General features: G+C 43.1%; 1 protein-coding gene across 1 annotated transcript in view; it reads left to right on the forward strand.

The window, feature by feature from the left end:
• The first annotated feature begins 8,302 nt into the window (after nt 1–8,302).
• Nucleotides 8,303–20,773, forward strand: part of RBM47 (RNA binding motif protein 47) — a 176,966-nt gene continuing 164,495 nt past the window's right edge. Inside the window, exon 1 of the mRNA XM_024118411.3 lies at nt 8,303–8,556. The gene's annotated coding sequence lies outside the window, so the exon portion shown is untranslated. The remainder of the gene's footprint in view (nt 8,557–20,773) is intronic.

The raw sequence follows: 20,773 nt of genomic DNA on the forward strand, positions 1-20,773 counted from the left end.
AGGGGACACGGGTTCGTGCCCCGGTCCGGGAAGATCCCACATGCCGCGGAGCGGCTGGGCCCGTGAGCCATGGCCGCCGGGCCTGCGCGTCCGGAGCCTGTGCTCTGCAACGGGAGAGGCTACAACAGTGAGAGGCCCACATACCGCAAAAAAAAAAACAAAAAAAACACACCCGGGATCATGTCACTGTCCTGCTCAAAATCTTATCACCCATAAGAATAAGGACCATTCTCCTTTCAAGCCTCTTAACCATCTGGCCCCAACTCACCTTACCAGCTGCAAATCCTGCCACTTCACCACCCCCCAGGCTTTGGTCACACTGGGTGTTAAATGCTCTCACCACTCCTCCCCCTATCTTGTCGTTATTGTTCAAGACCTTCCCCTGACTTAGAATTCCCTACTACCCTTCATTTTTCTTATTTTTAATTCCCTGTTCAAACGTTACCACCTCTAAAAAGTTCCCTTCACTTTCCCCCTCTTTCCACACAGGCAGAATTAATGGGTTCTTCCTGGCATTTTGCATCTCTCTCTCTATTGCCTTCCTTGCTTTGTATTATGTATAGTTAAATACGGGTCTGTTTTTCCAATATGAGGGAATGGATCATGTTTCTATTCATCTGTGTATCTCCAGTGTGTGATTCTTGGTAGATAATAAATATTTGTTGAACAAATGAATGAATGAATGACTTGTTCACTGCGTCTAGGACACCCTACCCCATTTGACTAGCTTTACTCTTCAGCTTATAGACATTCCGAGGCCTTTCTCCTCTCAAAAAGCAAGCTTTCCTTTGATCCTCTGGCTACTATCCTATCACCGTTCTTCATTTCAAGCCCAGTTATCTGAAAGGGTTGCCTACCCCTGCTATCTTCACTCCTTCACCACCCAGCTTTACCACTCCACCAAAATCACCCTTGTCTAGGTCACCAGTTATCTCCTAGTTGCTAAACAAAATGATAGTTTTCAATCCTTATCTTACTTAACACTTTGCCTCACTTGACTTTGTGAACAAGCCTTCCTTCTTGAATCTCATTCCTTCCTGGGCTAACACTTTCTCCTTAGCCTTCTCCATGGACTCGTCTCCCTTTGTCAGGACACAGTTTCTGTCTCTAGTCCTCTTTTCTTCTCCAACACTCTGGGTGATCTCATGGCCCCATTATCCTCCTAACTCATTTCGTATAATTCTCTCCTTCCATGCCTCCACTCCAGCTACGCCAAGCCAACCTTCTAGCTGTTCTTGAATAGGCCAACAACACTCTTGCTCTGCCTGGAGTACGCTTCCTCTGGGTGTTTGAGTTGCTCTGTTCCTCACCATCTTCATGCCTCTCAATGTCACCTTTTCAGAGAGGCCTTCCCAACCACTTTTTCTTTTTTTTTAACATCTTTATTGGAGTATAATTGCTTTACAATGGTGTGTTAGTTTCTGCTGTACCCGATCACCTTTGAAATATTGCAGCCCACTTCAACTTTATTTTTCTTCCTTGCTGTACTTCTCTATTCCCTTTCCTCCTTTATTTTTCTTCATAGCTTCATACTACTTACCATCATCAAACCTGCTGTATATTTGGCTTATTTATTATGTTGTTGTTGTTTTTGTCTGTCTCTCCCAACCAGAATGTAAACTCCATGAGGACAAGTTTGTGCCTGTTTTGTTCACTGCTGTTTTCCCAAGTTCTAGAACAGTGCTTGGCACATGGTCGGTGTTTAATAAATGTTCGTGGAATGAATGATTACCTCTACTCCAAACCTTTTTGTGTTTCCTAACTCACCCCCAATAACTGATCAGTCTCTAAGCCCCATGACTCTTACCTCCTAAATATATCCTTAATCCTCTCTTCTCCATGTGCTTTGACTCTAGTCTAGCCTCCAACAGGTATGCGAATTTGATCTCTGCACCCCCTTTTCAAAGCCCGTCTGAACTCCTTAGCATAACAGATAGTTCTCATGAACTGGTCTATCTCTCAATTTCATTTTACACTACTGTCATCTAACCCTCTAGCTATAGAGAGCTCCTTGTCTCAAACCCCTGAATCCACCATGTCTCTTGTTCTGGGGTGGTTTTCACTCTCCTGAAATACACTTCTCAACTTCTTTACCTGTCAACTCCTAAGCAACCTACAGGCCTCTCAGTTCTGACATCATCTCCCTTAGTTGACCCCTAAAGCCTAAGTTAAACTGCCATGAACTTCCTGGGCTTACACACTGTAATGCCATTGGCCGGTTGCTTACCTGTTGCCATAGAGTCTAAATTCCTTGAAGATAGGGGCCTTATCTCATTTATTTTTCTATATTCAGCATGATGCACAGAACCTAACACATAATAGATGCTTGATAAATATTGGTTGACAGTTGGATGATGAATCATAACAGGAAGTACTTACATTGGGCTTATTATGGTCTGGTGCTCTTCCCAGCGCCCCAATTACAGTAGCACATGGAAACTTCCCAATACTCCTAATGGTGAGGATACTGGTAAGGAGCCTAAAGACTCGGGATGGTTAAGTTATTTGCCCACAGTCACACAGTTGGTAAGTGGCAGACACAGGATTCAGACTCAGGTATCTGGCTCCACACTGTCTGTAACGCTATGCTTATAACGGTGATGGATGGATGGAAGGTGTATACAAGGACAGTCTAAGTAGAGAAACAATAGAAGCAAAGGTGAGAATATTCACATTATTATTATTATTATTATTTTATTTTTTGCGGTACGTGGGCCTCTCACTGTTGTGGCCTCTCCCGTTGGGGAGCACAGGCTCCGGACGCACAGGCTCAGCGGCCATGGCTCACGGGCCCAGCCGCTCCGCGGCATGTGGGATCTTCCCGGACCGGGGCACGAACCCTCGTCCACTGCATCGGCAGGCGGACTCTCAACCACTGCGCCACCAGGGAAGCCCCTCACATTATTTTTATGTGGCTTTTATGGTCAGTAAATTTGGCCATACCTGAAATGAATTCTGTCGCGTAAAATACTCATCCCCGGACTTCCCTGGTGGCGCAGTGGTTAAGAATCCACCTGCCAATGCAGGGGACATGGGTTCGAGCCCTGGTCCAGGAAGATCCCACATGCCATGGAGCAACTAAGCCCGTGCGCCACAACTACTGAGCCTGCCCTCTACAGCCCGTAAGCCACAACAGCTGAAGCCCGTGTGCCACACTACTGAAGCCTGCGCGCCTAGAGCCCGTGCTCCGCAACAAGAGAAGCCACCGCAAGGACAAGCCTGCGCACCACAATGAAGCGTAGCCCGCGCTTGCTGCAACTGGAGAAAGCCCGCGCGCAGCAACGAAGACCCAACGCAGCCAAAAATAAATAAATAAATACACTTATAAAAAAAAAAATACTCATCCCCTACAATGTATGTCAAATTAAAACCTTATTCATATTTTGGACAACACACTTCGTATTCACTCTCCAATGTGACCCTAAACCTCAGATCCTAGATGAGATAAACCCCACCTTCCTTGACACACACTTCTACAAATTGATATCAAAACATTCAAATGTATATCCACATTCACTCATTCATTCAACAAACACTTTCCGAGTGCTTCCTGTGTGCCAGGCACTGTCTTTACACTGGTACTACTGCTACTAGAGTACACACGCCCATATATAATATAATCATAGTCAATATAGAATCTTTTCTGAGGCTGTAGAGTGTAGAGGTTAGGATCACAGGCTAAGGAGCCAGACTGCCTGGGTTAAACCCCAGCTCTGCCATTTTCTAGTTGTGGGGTCTCAGCATTGTCATCTGTCCTGTGCATTGGTCTCTTCATCTATAAAATGGGTACAACAACAGTCTGTCTCCAGGGGTTGTTGTGAGGATTAAATAGTTAAAACATGTAAAGTGCTTAACACAGCATCTGGCAAATACTCTGTAGCAAGCACTTCATAAATGTTAGTAATTTTATGTTGACAATCTTTTTTAATAAGTTATTGCTGAATGATTGAGCTTCTTATGTGAGGCTGTCTTCCCTTATAAAATAAAAAGAAATCTGGAGGTCTTCTCTGATGGGGAATAAGCCTTAAAGGGATATAAAGGAATTAACGACATTTGTTGCCATAACAAAACCATGTCTTGGTCTCCAGTTGGCCTTTAAGGGCCTGTAATTTACATTAGGGCTCCTTCTATCTCAGCAGGCGGGTGAGGCGGGCAAAGCCTGCAGCCTAAATAGGCGGGCTTTGGCAGAGCTATTTGTGCAGGAAGAACGGAGGTCAAGGGACTTCTTGTATTAAAGGCCTTTCTCAAAATGAAGGATTTGGCTTCTGAGATTAATGTTCGAAGTGAACCCCTGCTATACTTAATTCCCTTTTCTGTGAACTCAGTGCATTTTTAAAATTCAGTTAGGGGCCCTCCTATGGTGTGGCATGGAAACCACAAACCCAGACGCCCTTCCGATGGAGTTCACACTGCTCTCCCTCATCTTTCGACCCATGGGCTGATGACTGCATTCTAGGGTTAGTCACTGTGCTAAATTCTTTGGGTTAAAGTGTGCCCAGAAATAACATGTCTTAAATGTGCACACTTTAGAGCCACTGGGGACTTAATATAAACATTTAAAAATAAAAGATTTCTTTAAAAGAGGCTTCTATGGGTAGTTAGTGGCCACCATGTGAGGAAATGGGAAGCTGTGGAAACTGGGGATGAGAGGTCTCTTTGGGTCAAGTTGCATTTTTTAGATTATAATAGGGTTTCTTTTCTGAATAATTTCTGTTGGGCAAAATATCAACAGCCTCAACAGAAAGCTTGGGTTCAGATTGGTGACTTTATCCCATCTACCAATAAGTTTTCTGTTTTAGGTAAAATTAGGAGGAATGAGGGAAACTGGTGGAAAGTAAATCCATTGAGAAGATATTTGCCTTTTTCACTTTATAAGATCAGCTCCCATGAGAAATAAACAATAAAAGCTCCCCTCCCCACAAAAGTCAACTGCTTATCATATAACCCCTGTTACAGGGAATTGTTATATAGGGAAATGATTTATAACAGTAATAATAGCAAACAGTTATACAGCAATTGCTATGTGCCAGGCATTATTTTAAACTCTTTGCACTTATTTGTTACATGCCTCATTTAGGCCTCACGTGTACCATTTTAGTGCATACTCTTTGGTCTTAAAAAAAAATAACTAACGTGTTGAAACTTAGAGTGTGTCGAGCACTGTGTTTTTATGTGTATCACCTCATTTAATCTTCATGATGACCCCACAGTTAGGTATTGCATCAGCCGCAAACTGAGGCTCAGAGAGTTAGGTAACGCTCTCCACAACTGCCAGGATACACACTTCGGTCTTATTGACATCAAGCCTGAGCTCTTTATCTTGCTGCCCTTCTGTTTGTCATAGAATTGGAAGCATACTGCATAGGGTCACTATGCCTCACTTTCACAGGGATCTTTGATGGGGTTCTTTGTGGGTTTCCATGTCTCCAAAGTGAGAAGTGTCCGGAAACTCTGGCTAGAATTTCCTGGTCCTCTCCCCACAACTAGGAGCTAAAATAATTGTTTGGAACTCCTTGATTCTGTTCCCTAACTGGGTACAGGAATAGAGTAATCATAGTTCTAGCAATAGGAATAGTGAAAAGCAGTTAAAAAAAAACCTGAAACAAAAAACCTTGGCTCTGCTATTTACCAGCACCTTGGAGCAACTCTTGATAACCTCAGTTTCCTAATCTGAGCAGTGGGGTGATATAAATGATTTGTGACTTACCCATACATACACTGTTGTGATGACCAAAGATGACAATACATCATCATTAGAAATTCTGTGTAGATGCGTGGTTATTATTGTACTGTGGTTCTCTACAAAGGTCTGAGGCTCGCCCCTATTAATGAGGGTGTCTTGCAATAGTGTTATTTGACCTTAAATATGTGAAAGACAGTTCTTTGTGAGCTGTGGAATAGGTTTTTTCCAGGTACAAAAGGAAATACCATTTCTGGAGTACCTACTATGTGCCAGGAATCATAATGAGACTTCACCTCTCATTTCACTCTTATAGAAATCCAGAAGAGGGAGATGTTATTATTTTATAAATGAAGAAACTGAAGCTCAGCGCAGTTAAGCAATTTGCCCAGCATCGCATAGCTAAGAGGTAAAATTTAGATTCAAACTCACAGCTCTGGGAAAACAATCTCCATGCTATCTGCATCCACTCTAGCACTCTGCCTTTTAGGCAGAGGGGAAAAAAGAAAACAGAAAGCAAAAGCAGGGGTCTGCAGAACTCAAATGCCCCAGGATTACGGGGTTTGCCTGAGAATTAAAATGATGATGATGATAATAGTAATAGTAAAGACGAAGCACAGACATCAAGGTCAGCCACAAAGAAGTAATAATGAAAGTTTACATTTCTTTTGCCATAGACTGCCACTGTAAAAATCCGTTTTGTTTTCTGTACATTCCTAGGGATAGCAGTGGGAAGTAGTTAGGAATAAGAATTATACCCACTTAATAGGTGGCAGTGTACAAAACTGAGAAAGAAAGAGCAGAAGTTCCAGGCAACATTTGAGAGAAAGTAGCCAACTCAGAACTGCCATAAGGACTTGCTTCCAGGGCCATCTTCCTTGATTCCAGCTTCAGTTCACCTGCAGTCACTGACCTCCACACTTTCAAACTCATTGTATTATTCCTGGTCATTATTCCCCAGGTTTGGCCCAGTCCTTCCTGTAGAAAAACCTGTTCTGAGGTGGAAAAATCTGTGAGCCTGAGAATGTCCCCTCTCGAATTCTTTAACTCAGAGGGTCCCTGACACTGGGAGGCTCTCAAGGCCACAATCCAGATATTTCTGGAAAAGAAAAGAAAAATTCAAGCTAATGTGGAGTTGGAGTTTTTAAGTTGCCTTGTGGTTGTGGAGCCCTTGTGCATGCCTGGCAGCTTAGATACTGTGAGAGAACCTCGGAGGGTTCTCGATGCCTGATCTTCATGCTTCACTCTGGCTTACACATGGACAAGGAATAAATCTAAAACTCAGAAAATGTTTAATTGATTTGTTTGTTATGCCTTGCACCATAGAAAGATAAAAAATCAAAGGGATTTAAAAGGTTTCAGAATTCTTTGCTCGTTTTAAGGAATCATTTTTTTCCAAAAGGTGGCACATGCTGCTTTTAGATTTAACTAGAACTGAGAACAACCCCAGCCTCACCACTCACGGAAAACTTGCACCAATTGACCTCAGTGCCTTCAATCTGCAAAATGGGGATAAAGTACTTCATAGGACAGAACTGTAGGATCAGATAAGATGAGGTGGGTGAAAGTGCACAACAAAGTACAAAGAGCCTCATTCATGTAAAGGGACTGTGATTTCTTTCTTTAAGAGTGAAGTTAAGTGGAGGCAAAAGGGTGTCAGCACTGATCACATCTTAGCCTTCAATAATCACTTTCGAATATTTATGGAGTTTGAAAATTATTTCCCCCGATTTCACACTGATTTTCAAATGGCAATGACCATTATTTGTCCAGCATTGGCTTTTAACTGAATAGGATAAGTAACTCTCCCAGGGTCAGACAGTAAATTAAGTGCCTAAATCTAAATTAGAATGAAGCACACATCCATGGTAGATTGCAGGGTCCTGAGTTTCCTCTCTGTTAGTGAACTTCATGGAGTGTACAGGCCGATTTATTTTCATGTATCTTGTCAACCTTGCAACTTTTAAGTGAGATGGAAATCATCTGAACACTATTTTACAGGACCTTTATTTTCCATCACATTCAAGACTGTCCACAATGAATGTAAACTGCAAAAACCTCATCGTTAGCATCTTCCAGAAACAGAGGCTGGGAGAGGTTAAAAAAACAACAAAAACAAAAACACTGGCTCAAAGCCTTACAGCTAGTGAGTGGCAATGCTGTATCAAGAGCCCATTTCTCTGACCAGGACCTCTCCTCTTCACAAAAAAGCCACAGTACAAATAATAATAATAATTAAAAAATATATAGTGGCAGCTAACACAATGTGCCAGGCACTGTTCTAAGCTTTTTGTATGCATTAACTAATTTAACCCGCCAAAAAAAAATTTTGGAGTATTTCTTCACTAAAGCAGCCCAGGGAGAAGCAGCACTTTTTTTTTTTTTTTTTTCTCAGTTGAATGACATTGCAACCCGAAATCACAACTCCGTTTTAGGTTCCTGGTGGTGCCTGCTTCCTCTTCTAGTTTGTTTAGTCACAGAATTCGATTCCTGTTGGCCGATTACGCGCCTACAAACAGGCTTAGCGCTCAATTGAAATGCGTGAGGCTCCTTAACTCTTGTATAAACAGGTAATGCGAAGGGGTGGGGCACAGATTGCGGATTTCTTTGCGACGGGGATGGGGTGGGAGTTAGAACTAACTACCCAGAGATCAGGCAAGGTGAAGGGAGGGCTTGGCTGCTGTTTTTAAATGCAGTGTTTTTTGTTCCCTTTCTAGAAACCAGCTGCAACTTTAGATCAGAGCGCATTAACATGAGCCACTTGTGAACGAGCAGCGCCCAGGCCCCAGGCCCTGCTGTGAAGGCCCGGGCAAAGGTCAGGGATTGGTCCGCGTGACGTTCCTGCCTGTGGTCATCCAAGCGGTGCTCTGCCTCAGGTAAGGACACTCTGGGAGGTTCCCCCGTCTTCAGGCCCGCCGCCGGGCTCGCGGTGATCCTACCTGGTCAAATGACTTCTTTACTAGGGGGGAAGAACGGGGGTGGGCTGTACTGATCGGCTCGTGATTCAACAGCTGGTTCCTTATTCCTCAAACGTGGTTCTGCTTGGGTTCCCTCAACAGCCCAAAGGGGCCAGACGTCTGATTCAGACAGATGTCCTCAGGTGGAGCAGGTGCCACTTCTGGGGCTGTTTCTGGCTGTCTGAAATGGATGTGACTTTTTTGAGCGGGGAGAGAAGTCTGTGAGGTGAAGTCCCCAAATCTCTCCCAGTCAAGACAAGATTTTTTTTTTCTTTTTTCTTTTTTTTTAACCTTCAGCAAAGGTATCTGCCTCCTAAAACAACAGGAATGTTGCACTGGCCTTCAGCCAGCGAAGGCTCAGCGAGCAGGATAAAATTTCAATGCAGATTTACGGGAAGTTGCCGGTGCTGGGAGTAAAAATCTGGTTTGGTGAGTTTAAGGGAAGGGAGTAGACGAGAGACAACCTTGCTACTGTGAGGCGCAGAGCCTCGGCTGGGGGAGGGTAGAGGGAGGAGGAAACAGGGAAGAGCTGGAGCCGAGACTCTGAGCGCTCTCCGCGCGCAGCGCCGGACGCAGCAGGGCTCCCCGGGCCGCCGGTCTCCCCCGGGTGCGGATCCGACGCCACTCGGCCAGTGGAAGCGCCGCGCTTTCAAGTTCACGCTCCCGCCAGGAATTTAGCCCCCGAGAGCTGCCTTCTGGTTATCGCTCGTGCTTCCCACTTTGGAATGTGCAGTTGGGGACAGTGAGAAGCCGGGGCTCAGGGAGTTGTTCCTCGTAGAGAGTTTCTCTCTGCAGGTTTCCAAGGTTAAGAAATTCTGACAAACTGGAATTCCCAGAGCCTGGGAGTTAAGCCTCAAACGATCTGTTGCTTTAAGCGGCGCGGTAGGGAGTAGCTGGACACTCCTTATTTTGGTTTTACATTAAAAAGAGGGAGGCCGAGAAGATGTTGTAGGTTACTTCCTAGCTCTGTCAATTGCTACCGGGCTGTGAATGGTGTTAATTTCTGAAGTGGGCGACTGCAAATACATAACAAAGGTAAGGTAGCTTTGGGCAATCCTTCTAACTACTGTCCCTTAATCTTACATTTGGGTCCCAATTTTGAAATCTTGTTTTCTTCTCTTTTTAGCCCTTATCTCCCCTCATTCTACCATCCCCCCGTTCCGACTCTGGTATATTTAACGGGAAAGAAATGGTTTATAAAAAGATTTTAAAAGCGTCAGCTTCTGGAAAAGCAGAAAATCATATACAGTCAGCCCCATTGTTTCCTCTGGTGATGAAACCTTTTCCATACAAGAAACAGATTTTTTTTTTTTCGCTCTTGAAAGCATACGATTGGGCCGTCCAGAGGCACAGGTGACTTTTTAGACTCAGATTATTAAAGTGAGATTGAGGAAACCTTTATGACAGGCGTCTCGCTTAAGTGAGTGGTAAGGCGGGGGTGGGGGAGGGTTGCTGGGGCGTGTGATGTCTTCTTCTACTCGTTTACCTCCGAAGGTAACACTCAGTACAGGCTTAGTTGTTTAAAGTTAAAAATTCAGTCCGCATAGAAGCGTAGAGTTGATGAACTCAGACAGCTGACAGATCAGTCACCGGATATTTAAGAAATCAGTTAAAATAAATGAAGTGGAATTTTCCAAATAAGTGATTCATTTTTTATTTAGGCAAAAGTTCATATACTCTTGGGTACTGTCCCAAGGCATTTGGGGATGAGGCTTCTTTCTTGAAAGCTAATCAGAGATAGTGTCCTCCAGGTACTCACCCATAGGCTGTACTGATTTGAACGAAAAATCAAGCAACTTTTTTCTAGTGGCGTTGTAATGGCTCACTCAGTTTTCTTTAGCATGAATGTAGGTTAGAAATGTGTTCTTTCAAACTTGTAATGCTGGAGTCACACAAATTTTTTAGGGCAGAGAAAGCAACGGGTTGACAAAACAAACATGAAGAGGTTGCCACGGTATGAAGGACCATTGCAGTTTAGACCAAGAGCGTCTGAGAATTGCAGGTGCCAGTCCTAAAGGGTGAAAGGTTGTCAGCAGAGTAAAACACAACCTCTAGACAAAGACAAAGCCAAGTACCCGGTCAAGGCGATGAGATAGCATTTTGCGGGAGTTTGTGTTGCTGTTAATTTAAACCATAATCCTTGTCAGATTGAGGATATGAAATCTTGGAGGGAAACAAAACTAAACCAGTCTGAAATGGAAACAGGAGGAAGGAAAGAAAGAAATTTGGGTTTTTGTATCCTTTTATTTATTTATTTTGTGGTACGCGGGCCTTTCACTGTTGTGGCCTCTCCCGTTGCCGGGCACAGGCTCCAGACGCACAGGCTCAGCGGCCATGGCTCATGGGCCCAGCCGCTCCGCGGCATGTGGGATCTTCCCGGACCGGGGCACGAACCCGCGTCCCCTAGCATCGGCAGGTGGATGCTCAACCACTGCGCCACCAGGGAAGCTCATGTATTCTTTCTTGCCTACCTTACCCTTCACCTTGTTCTGATACATTGGGCTGGCCAAGAAGTTCGTTCAGACTTTTGTGTAACATTGTATGGAAAAAGCCCGAACGAACTTTTTGGCCAGCCCAATACATACCATTGCTTAATTACTGCACACAGGGAGAATGAGGAATCAGACATTTCAGAAGAGCCCGGCTCATTACTTCAATATTTGTTAAAGGAAGAAATAAACTGACAAAAACCAACCTCCTAGCCTAACTCTGCCATGCTTCTTTACCTGACTAGGTTATACTTAAATTCTGCTCAAGGATCTTTTGTGAACATATGCTGAAAATGAATCAAATTTTGAAGATTTATTATCTTTCTCTTAGTTTTTGAGTTTTCAGAAACTTGTAAGATTGAAAACTCGGCATCATCACTTTACTCCAATCTCTATAGTTTTGTCAATGTAGTTTTGATTCCCTACCTGTGCTGCTGTAGAGTAAATTTTGCCCAAAGCAGTTGGTGACACTGAGGATGAAATCAAGATAGGAAGCAAGGAAACTATGTACTTCTGGACACGTGTCTTCAGTACTTGCTCTGACTAGTGTTTAGGACTACTCGCATTTTTTTCCCTCACATGATAAGAGCATTCAGATTAGACTGTTCTCTTTGGTTTACTAGTAACAGAATCTCTTCTCAGTAATTTAAACAAAGATTAGAAGGTTAACGTAGATGAAGTTATTTTCTTACAAAATGAATTTGCTTTCCAAATTCTACTCTTGATCTGTTGATTAAAAATAAATCACGTCCCAGAGGACTGAGCTTTGACTGCTGTAGGAAAGTATTTGCCTGTTTCAGACAGGTTCCCATCTCCACATTTCAAGTCCCTTCTGGTTTTTCAGGACTGGATACAGGGGTGCTGGTGGGGGGAGGGAGATCTCCTCAAAGTTGGACCGAGGTTCAAGTGAAACTGTGATTCAGTTTTCCCAGAGGACACATAATCCTAGAAAAAACTTACTCTGAAGAGGGCTTAAGTTTGGGATTCATAAGACTTAGAAAAAAGATAGATTTTGCATGAATCTAGAATTTATGTGCCACACGTTTGTGAAATTACAATGAATATGTAAACGCAGTTTAAAAAATGTTTGTCGGAGTGATTCCAAGTTAAAGGTTATATTTTTCCTCTTGGGAGCAGTCTCTGTGTCTTATGACGATGTTGATTTTCTGGTTTAATATTCTAAGATGTGTGTTAGTCAAAACAACCACCTGCTCAGAGCAATTGTTTCAAAGGACAACTGGAAAAAGATTTTCAATAATGGCAATGCAGGGATGACTTGGGTTATGAGATAGAAGGCCTTTAGAAACTCCAGAGAAGAACTAGCATAGAAATGATAATAAGTAATTGTTCAACTGCCACCTCAAGTTGTTCAAAACGTCTCATACAGAGGGATTTAGGGGGAAATGGCACCCTGCCACTTTTTGTGTGTGGTCCTGAATCATCTTGTCGGTAAAACGCTCCTGAGATGGTCTGAGCTTGCTTTCTGATTGTTTCTGCTCCTTTCATATTTGCCTCCCCTTCTATTCTGTCACCCTCTGTATGGGGGAAAGGAGGCAGAGGCAAAGGATATCCTTCCCTCGAAGTCATTGTACCCCCTCTTTTCAGAACCTTTTACTTTTTGCCCGGAAAAGGGGGCAAGGAAGGAATTTTCCAGTGAAAGTAGAAGGGGAGAGAGTGTCTGGAGGAATAAAATGCCAAGAAACAGGTGAGCTCCAAACCCTGTTAAGTAGTGTGTTCACCCGAAAGCTCACATGGAGATTATCGATGCCCTCCAACTATTGCAGGTAAACTGGCAACTGTAGGAATTTGAGGCTCACCCCCCTTTTGTGCTCCTAGTGCACTGCAATAGATGGCTCATCTGAATGAGTTCAAGATGTCATCTCTAGGTACAACCCAAAGTAAACTGGTTACAAAAGGCACAAGCCTTTCTTTCAACTACACTCCACTCTGCCTTTCCTCTACTTTCTGCAATGGTTTAAGGACACCTGAAAAACAAAAAATCACAGCTTAGTTTATGTAATCTAGGTATATAATACGAGCATTCTTTTTCATTGTGGATGTTGAGTTTTTGTCATCTTAGGAACTTAGTTTATGCAAAAGTGATTTGTGGGTGTGTTTAGATGTAAACAGTTTATATGTCTGTAAAATACAGAACATGAGGAAACTGATACTATGATAGAAATGCTCGACTATATTTTTTAGTTTCTCTTTTTGGTAAACCCTGTCAGGTTTTAAGAGTGGGGTCATTTTAGAAATCAAAATCTACCTTTCTGAAGGCCACTTAAGAGAGATGACATCAGAAGACAAAGGGCTGGTGTAACCCTGAAAACCCTTTGTGATTTTGAGAAAATATCAATCCTTTTGTCTCAGCAGATTCCGGGTAGTGCAAAATATATACTTAAAATTACAGCCGTTTACATTAATCAAGAAAACAATCGCCAGCCTCAAATCACGATATTTGTCTTTGGGAATACTGTATGTTTGTGGTTCTTAGGAACATGGCGGCCCAGTGCCAAGACCATAGTAGGTGGGTGTATGTTGATGAAAGGGGATTTGCTGACAGCGTTTGCCTCCTGATTATACTTTGCTTTGGCTAATAGTCAATTTTGCTCATATTCCTTGAGTTTCCACCTACTGGGGAAAAAAACAACCTGATCTCAGAAGCAATGGATAATCCACATGTGAGTGAGCAAGAGTTAACTATACATAACAATGAGCAATGGGTGGATGTGCAATAACTGTGGGGCATTGTGTAGCTGAAACAGGAACAGGCCACTTCTACCTGACCAAGGAAATGCCAGCCTGTAAAAATTATAATAAAAAATATTTACCTTTCAGAGCACTGAGACCTGGCTCAATCATTTTAAGCATTACACATCATGCCAAAAGAAAAAAAGAAGTATTTAATAAAGTGAATAAGATTTTTTTCAGATGTTAATTCTCTTAGGTCAATTTGATTGCCATTCTGAAAATGTGTATTTGGGCCTTTTGAGCTCAAGTAAAATATTCATGTTTCTGAAAGTTGGGATCCGTGTCCATGATGATGATAGCATTGTGCCTTTTGAAAAGACAGCTTAAATAATATTTCTTTTTGTTTGCTGTCATTTATTTTTAAAAATAATAACATGGTTCTTGGTACACCAAGCCCTTGCCAAGATTAAGCCCATCTTCTCAGTAGCCTTCTCAAGACAAAGTTGCCTTTGTGTAACAGCTGGGAGGATTTGGTGACACAGAAAACTCAATGGGGCCCTGCAACTTATTATTAACAGAAAATTCAATGGCCTGATGTTTTTTCTGTTGCTGTTATTTTTATCCTACCAGCTAATATCTATGATATATTTCTCCATGCAGATGATCTTACTATTTAATTTAGACTTTCCCAGGGAAGAATGTAGTGGTTGAGAATTTACGTGGGAATTTAGCTAGATTATAAAAGGCAAAAGCTGCAGCGTACTGATGCAGAGGAGAACTTGGCTCTGTGGGCTAGTTTGTTCTGGGGGTAGTCAGCAAAATTTGGTCACATGTGGAGGGAAAGAAAAGGTAGCTAGCCAGAGTGAAAATACAACCTGGGGGAAAAGGATGACCATTCACATTAAATTTAAACTCCATGGGGAAGTGGCTAAGAACACAGTCTACCTTGATTCAAATCCTGGCTTGGCCACGTATGGGCTGTAAGCAGGTTACCTAAATCTCTCTGTGACTCAGTTTCCCCAACTGTGAAATGCCTACCTCACAGGGTTGTTATAAGGATTAAATAAGTTAATCTACTTTGTAAACAGGGCTTGGAACAGTGCCTGGTGTGTAGTCAGTATGGTATGGTACATAGTCAACTTGATATACATCATGTTTGGATGTTTTGGATGCCTGTGTTTTAATTCTTATCTCACTACCCTACTCCTTTCCTGACCTCTTCTGCTGGTTGTAATCCAGGATTCTCTTCCTAAGATCACTCCTTTTGACCAAGTGCCATTGCCATTATAGGCAGGCACTATTTTTGCCAGTTTCTTTTGGTTTTTGTATCTTAGTTGTATGGAGAAAATGTAACTTAGAATCACCAAGGTGCCTTTTTCTTTTCTCTCAGAGAGCTATATGATGTTGATTAGAGGCAAAAAGAATGATGCTATTATATCTGTCAAGTGAGTGACTGGCAAGTGTCTTGCTGACAACGGGATATAGATTCTGGAAACGGCTAATGCAAAGTAGAAATATTTTGTGTAAAAGAACTGAATACAATAGAGCAAACTTAAGTAGGTCCTATTATGACTTTTGTTGGTTAGTGTTAACTGGTCGTAATCATAATCACAGTATGAGACTTTCTCAGAACTGCCACAGTATCTTATCTGTGCACTTCTCATGGCATTTTATATCACTTGCTACTTGTACATATACTGTTTTCCTTGCCAAACAGAAATTAAGAGGCAGGATTTTTGTCTGAATAACATTTGCATCCCTCAGTGTTCCTATTTTATAGTTCAGGGCTCAATAAATAAAATAAGAATTTCTTTGCCCAAATTCATTACCATCTAAAATAACAGCATTTTTGCATTCCATAGGCATGTATTATGGATCATATTTATTTGGATGACTTCTACTTTTTTCCACAAGCATTTTAGCAAAAATTGTTGGCTAGAGTATGATGGAGAGGTAGTGAAATCAGAAAGCAACCAGAATGGAAGCTTTATCCACAGCTAAGCCTCTGAAAGCATGGCAGGATGGTGGAGGCCAAGTGTAGGGAGGAGGTGAATTGTTGTAGTGCTTAGGTGCCCATCACATTGTTTAAAAGTTTATACCTCTTTTATCTGCTCTTTAACATCCTTTGAAAGGCCCAGACTTGTTACTAGGTAATTATGAGAAGGGGAAAAATGCATTTTGTCAAAATTAGAAGGAATTTATTAGATAATTATAGGAAAAAGTGCATTTTCTCAAAATTAGGGAGAGTGAACAAAGAGATCCACTGAGGAAGAACAATACCAAGTGAATATATAGCTCTGTGAGCCACAGTGGTGTGGTGTTTCCAGTGGGGCTGCTGGTATACTCTTGGCTAAGACAAAGACAAGAGGAAGGAGGGCAGGTGGCTGAAGAAGTATTCAGAGAATTGCCTCCAGTGAAATCCTATTTGCAAAAAAAAAAAAAAGAAATCCTATTTGCAGAGCAAAGGGAATCCTGTAACAAGCTAGCTCTAACCAGCTGGTGCAAACAATAGTTTGGCCCAGGTACCTCCTTGGCTCTTTGCCCTACATTGTGGGTTCCAGGTTGCACCTCAAGTTATATGTAGAGTTGCCAATGAGTAAACAGAAGCTACTAACTCCGAGGGTACTAATGAGCCCTGGAATTTGTGCCTTGTATCTGCAGTGGCTCCATATTCATAGACAATCACTCCCAGCAGATGAGACCAAGCCTGGGAGGCAGGGATCTTAGAATATTCTCCCAGCATCCTTCCCAGAGTAGAACCTAGAAGTCACTCTCGCAGCGGGACGTGTAGGAGGCCCACAGACCCTGAATCAAATGGTAACACCCATGTTCTCACACATCCTAGTAATGTGTGAAGGGTCTTGCCTTTTCCTCATTGGCTAGAGATCAGTGAAATTGTCAGGGGGAACTGCAGTCTGCTTATCTGTTCTCCCTGCTTCCACCTTTGCCCTTTATCCCATATGCTTGGTTCTTGACTCAGTATCCAGAGCGACTCATAAAACAAAGTCAGATCATGTCACTCCCCTGCTGAAAACCTTCCAGGTCCTCTGTGTCTCCCTCAAAAGCCACATGAAGCACTGCCTTTCTAGTCCCATTACCTCTTTAATCACACCTCCTACCGCTGACTCTGTTAGCACTTTGCTTTAGCCACAGCTTCATGCCCCCCGTGGCCTTTGCAGTCTTTGCTCCCTCTCCGTGAACCATCTTCCCCCAATACATCCACGGTTCACTTTTTCACCTCCTCCAAGTCTTTACTCTTTCTCCTTTTGTCTAAGACAGCACTTCCTCCTTCCTCTTGGCACTCTCTATCTCCCTACCCTGCTCTATTTTTTCATACAGTACTTTTTTCCATGCTGTATGATTGTATGGCTCATTGTCTGTCTCTTCCCCACTAGACCGTCTGCTTCATTTATTGATTTATCCCAAGCACCTTAGAGCAGAGTCTGCCACAGAGTAGGTACTCCATAAATACTTGTCAAATAAATGAATAAAACACAGGCTTTTACACAGCATAGGTATGACTGAAAGCGTGGTACTACTTGTGTGTTCTACTCAAAATAGAGCCACAAACATATCTTTCTGAGTAAGCATGATTTTTTTTCCCCAGACCTCTCCTGTTAAGCTGCCATATTTTCTCTGGTTTCTCTGGTTTCATTATTTTCCGTGCCACCACGAGCCCTTGATGGAGGCTGATGACTAAGTAACGAGCAAGGCATAGCTAAGTGTGGGGATGGTGCAATCATTTCAGCACTTCTCTGTTTCCAAATCAAAGCCTCGTCTTTGGCAATCTTTCTGCGATTTCCATCTAAAACTTACAGCTCAGTTTTGAACAGAGTCTTGTGAATTGCATGCCCTACAGATAATTATACTTGACTCACTCATGTTCCTATATTGTTTATCACTTTTTCTATTGTCATTTAATTATAATTAATGATTGTTCTGAAAGTAACTGTCAAGACAACTTGTGTGTGTGTGTGTGTGTGTGTGGTTTTTTTTTTTAAACTGTCTCTTTTGACCTTTGAGATTTTGCCAAGTGCCAACTGCTTCTACAGGAGTCCATCTAGATTTTTTCTCAATTGCAGAGCTCAGTTAAGTATTTTTCCTTGACCTGGCCTGAAACCAGTGCTAGTGTCTTTGTCTGAGTTGTTAATGTTTCCCCAGAACCTTTTACAAAACTTCAGTCCTGCCTTTATCAACGGGCACAACCCCTCTCTGATCTGTCGTACTGGTTTAATAGCCCCTGCCTCACGTTCTCCCTCTGCACAATTTTCCTTGGTTTGACAAAATTGCATTTCTTGGGTCTTGGAGGTACAGCTCCCTCTGTGCGCCTACCTGCCATTGTTAGATCTATAGCTCTGTAAGGTACTTCCTCAATGGCTGTTGGAATCCTGTGACTACTAGGCTTGGGGACCCTAGAATCGGTCTTGAAGGTGAGTGTACATTCCAGGAAGGTTCTTTGTAGTAAACAAACAAACAAAACAAAATATTATGTAAATTCTGCTGAAGATACATCATGAAGATCCTGGCTTTATTTATTTATTAATAAATTTATTTATTATTATTATTATTATTTTTGGGCTGCGTTGGGTCTTCGTTGCTGCGTGCGGGCTTTCTCTAGTTGCGGCGAGTGGGGGCTACTCTTTGTTGTGGTGCGCGGGCTTCTCATTGCAGTGGCTTCTCGTTGCAGAGCGTGGGCTCTAGGCATGCGGGCTTTGGTAGTTGCGGCACGCGGGCTCAGTAGTTGTGGCTCACGGGCTCTAGAGCTCAGGCTCAGTAGTTGTGGTGCACGGGCTTAGTTGCTCTAGCGACATGTGGGATCTTCCCAGAGCAGGGCTCGAACCTGTGTCCCCTTCGTTGGCAGGCGGACTCCCAACCACTGCACCACCAGGGAAGTCCAATTCAAGAAATTTAAAAAAATCCTCAGTATACCTAATAATCAGCTAATATTTCTAGTACTTTCTGCAAATCATTTTATTCCTTATCATATGTGCTGAATAGGACATTAAAAATGGGTAGCATATAAAGGTTAAATTAGACCTGTTTTTAACAATATACTATGTAGATGGAGCTAGTGGTAATTATTTATGAGTTAGAAAAACTTATCAAAATATAGACCTAGTAAATAGGTATACTTGAAAAAAAAGTTGAATATGACTTAAGTTGCTTTAAACCAGACATTGAAATGACCTATTTTTTTTGTATAGACACAGACTCAACTGTTATTTATTGAGTAGCTGCTATGTGCCAGATACTGGTACTAGGTATGCAGTGGAGAACAAAAGTTCTCTGCCCTCATGGGACTTTCTTTAGGGATGGAGATGGGATTCAGTACTCTGAAGGACTGAGAGGTACTAGACAATAGAAGGTGGGACTGAGCTGGAGTGGTCTGAGACGGCTCCTCTAGGGATGTGATGCTGAAGGTGTCTGATGGAAGAAAAGGTCTAGAAGGTGTAGCATTTATGACGGTGCTAAGGCTGGAAAAAGCTGGGCATGTTGAAGGACATAAAGGAGGCCGATGTTGCTGCATTGCTGGGAGCAAGGAGCAGAGAGGCACGAGGTACGGTCATGGGGGTAACTGAGTCCTATAGCATGTAGGCCCTTCAAGACCACGGAAAACAGTTTTGTTCCTCCTGAGCCCAATGAAAAGCCAAGAAAAACAATTGACTTGTTACACAATAACTGACTACTGGGTGAAGACTGAACTGGAGGGAGGATGTTGTGGCAGACAAAGCGAGATTAGAGTCCCTTTTTGAAGTTGGAAGGGAAGGTGGAGTCGTGCTGGTCAACTGGGTTGACCATTTCTTCTGTGCACCCTCTTGCCTTTTGTACAGTCTCGGTTCAGCTGTGGTATGGGTTTCCCCAATGGCTGGCAGAAATAGCAAGACTTGGTGATGGCCTGGATGTAGGGTGGAGGGAAGGAATGAGGATTCTGGCTGGAGTTACTGGGTTCAGTGGGGGAGACCAAAGGAGAACAGGCTGGAGGGGGGCAGAGGAGATCAGGAGCTCAGTTGGGGGCGTGTTTACTGAGATGCCTGTTAAACATCTAAAGAGATGTTGCAAGTTTCCCTTTTGTATCCAGCACTTCTAGCAAGAAGGAGAGGCACCTATTATAGGCAACTATTTTGGATTTCAGTATTTTTTTTCACTGTGCCTAAATTTGCACATATAGTTAAGGTGTGTGACCTTTATTTATCTATAACACATGACTAAACAGTATTTGAACAAGAAATGAGCATCTGTGGTATATAGGAAACTGTGATGGGGGATGGGTTAACACTGAAAAATTTTAAATACAGTTTTAGCCATTAAGAATCTTCTAATTCAGGGCTTCCCTGGTGGCGCAGCGGGTAGGAGTCCACCTGCCAATGCAGGGGACACGTGTTTGAGCCCTGGTCCGGGAAGATCCCACATGCCGTGGAGCAACTAAGCCCGTGCGCCACAACTACTGAGCCTGCGCTCTAGAGCCCGCGAGCCACAAGTACAGAACCTGTGTGCCACGGCTACTGAAGCCTGCATGCCTAGAGCCCGTGCTCCACAACAAAGAGAAGCCACCGCAATGAGAAGCCTGCGCACCGCAACAAAGAGTAGCCCCTGCTCACCACAACTAGAGAATGCCTGCACGCAGCAACAAAGACCCAACACAGCCAAAAAAAAAAAAAGAACCTTCTGGACTTCCCTGGTGGCGCAGTGGTTAAGAATCCGCCTGCCACTGCAGGGGATACGGGTTCGAGCCCTGGTCCGGGAAGATCCCACATGCCGCAGAGCAAGTAAGCCTGTGTGCCACAACTACTGAGCCTGTGCTCTAGAGCCCACGAGCCACAACTACTGAAGCCTGAGCGCCTAGAGCCCGAGCTCCACAACAAGAGAAGCCACCACAATGAGAAGCCCGTGCACCGCAACAAAGAGTAGCCCCCGCTCGCTGCAACTAGAGAAAGCCTGTGCACAGCAATGAAGAC

Source organism: Physeter macrocephalus, chromosome 7, assembly GCF_002837175.3.
Source record: "Physeter macrocephalus isolate SW-GA chromosome 7, ASM283717v5, whole genome shotgun sequence".
In the NCBI taxonomy this organism is placed as follows: domain Eukaryota; kingdom Metazoa; phylum Chordata; class Mammalia; order Artiodactyla; family Physeteridae; genus Physeter; species Physeter macrocephalus.